The sequence below is a fragment of the Ptychodera flava genome, chromosome 1, assembly GCF_041260155.1.
Source record: "Ptychodera flava strain L36383 chromosome 1, AS_Pfla_20210202, whole genome shotgun sequence".
NCBI classification, from domain to species: domain Eukaryota; kingdom Metazoa; phylum Hemichordata; class Enteropneusta; family Ptychoderidae; genus Ptychodera; species Ptychodera flava.
The window spans coordinates 32,904,888-32,906,723 of NC_091928.1; the positions used below are offsets into that span (position 1 = coordinate 32,904,888).

The window sequence follows — 1,836 nt, forward strand, 5'->3', positions numbered from 1 at the left end:
ATGAAATAACTGTTTAATACCATTCATAACAAAGTACAAAATGTCGACTGTCAATCTTTGTTTGATGTAGATCTTGTCTGTGTCGCATATGCATGGTTGAATTCGTGACTCCATTGCCGCATTCGTTCAAATTCTTGGTATCTGTAAAATGCGACGTCAGACGGTGTTCTTAACCAATGATTGTGGGGTATTTTGTCCACTGTAAACAATTTCTGAAATATAAACTAATCAAAGTTTCTTTTACAGGCTATTTTTTGCATTGAATATAGTTTTCCTTCGTCCACCTGAGGAAAACATTTTTGTCGATTCAGATGATGAGACAGTAGTGCTTATTAAGTGTTTAATAGATAATTTTAATAAAAACTGTTCTTATGATTTCATTTTTTTCAGGGAGAGCTGCCGTCACGGCACACTTTTAGTTTTAATTGATAAGATTAACAGCCTTGGATTCAGTCATTCTTGTGTGGATGATCCTGAGTAAGTAATTGATCACGCATCTTCACATTACATCTAATGATATTCCTATCGAGATTGAACCAAACACGGTGGACATGTCTGACTTGACACATATAAAGATAGAGTATCGTCCGTATCATAGCGTTACGTTACATGGATGGAGGCCAGACAACAAACTAGATGCAATCTACAAACTACATCAGGATGAATATTAAACCCAATGCAATTTTGCTCCTGCTTTTTAAATACACCATCTCTGTTTAACGACTTTTGATCTGAAGTGTGTATCTGAAGACCTTAATGTGAATTCGGACCAGCTTATTACAAAGCTGACTTTATCGTCCAGTATCTGACGTTTTGGCCTTTTTATGTCCCCTGCACAGTCAGTATTGAACCATTCTTTCCGATGTCTAATTCTTAATCCAGAAAGACAATGCCTTAATTATATTAAACTCTCAACAGTTCACACATATCTTTCGGGGTCCATACTACATCAATCCAAACAGCAAAAACAAATCACAAAAAATGAGCGCAAGAGTCAAGACAGGGAAATAGAGTTGTGAGGACGGTATAGAAGAAAGACTCGAGGACGCATCAATATTTTACCAATGTGGCATTTGCTAGCACAGCGTGGTTTCACCAGAATTGTAAGATGGTTGATGTTCGCCAACAATATTCTTTCATGCAGAAGTAGCTAAAAACCCTCTCCTCTTTTTCGCAAAAGGTCAGTATTGTGTTTGTCTATTTCACTACAGAAAAATCGATGAGATTTGTGAGGACGGTATAGAAGAAAGACTCGAGGACGCATCAATCTTTTACCAATGTGGCAGCAATAGATCAACACTGACCCTATCATCGACTGTCTACTTGCCTGTCTTGCTTTCCGTTTCCAAGCTTAGAAATGCGCTCAGCTCATGGTAGCTGAATTTGCTTACTCTTTCCCAGGTGTCTAATGCGCCGAAGATCCAAGCGCTACAATTCAATGCCAGATGAGCAAATGCCTATTATATGTTGATGAATTCGTATTCATAAAATGTTCGTGAAACATATGCAAAAACAGACTTTTAAGGTTCCAAGACAAGAAATTGACCTAAGCTTTTTAATCTAACAATTCTCTGGTGGTAAATAAGTTCAGAACCTCCGTAAATTATACATTTTCTGTAAGCCTAGATATAGGGAAGTATTTGGTAACCACAGTGTCACCATTATTTACATAACTATCACGTGAGAGGTAATTTGCGTAACCTTTAAAAAATTGTTTCCCCTATGTTTTGTCTCAATACTTCTAAATATCTGACTCGAACTTGCTGGAATGCAAGCTGTTACACTGTTCTTCAAAAGTGTGACTCAGATTTTTTTATATCTTGCTTAGTTTTTTTG

The 1,836-nt window shown here is 36.9% G+C and overlaps 1 long non-coding RNA gene across 1 annotated transcript in view; it reads left to right on the plus strand.

Moving 5' to 3' along the window:
• LOC139135694 (uncharacterized) overlaps positions 1 to 1,571 on the plus strand; it is a 3,193-nt gene extending 1,622 nt beyond the window's left edge. The window contains exons 2-3 of the long non-coding RNA XR_011553021.1: positions 391 to 477; positions 1,212 to 1,571. This is a non-coding gene — a long non-coding RNA (uncharacterized lncRNA). The remainder of the gene's footprint in view (positions 1 to 390; positions 478 to 1,211) is intronic.
• Positions 1,572 to 1,836: the final 265 nt, after the last annotated feature.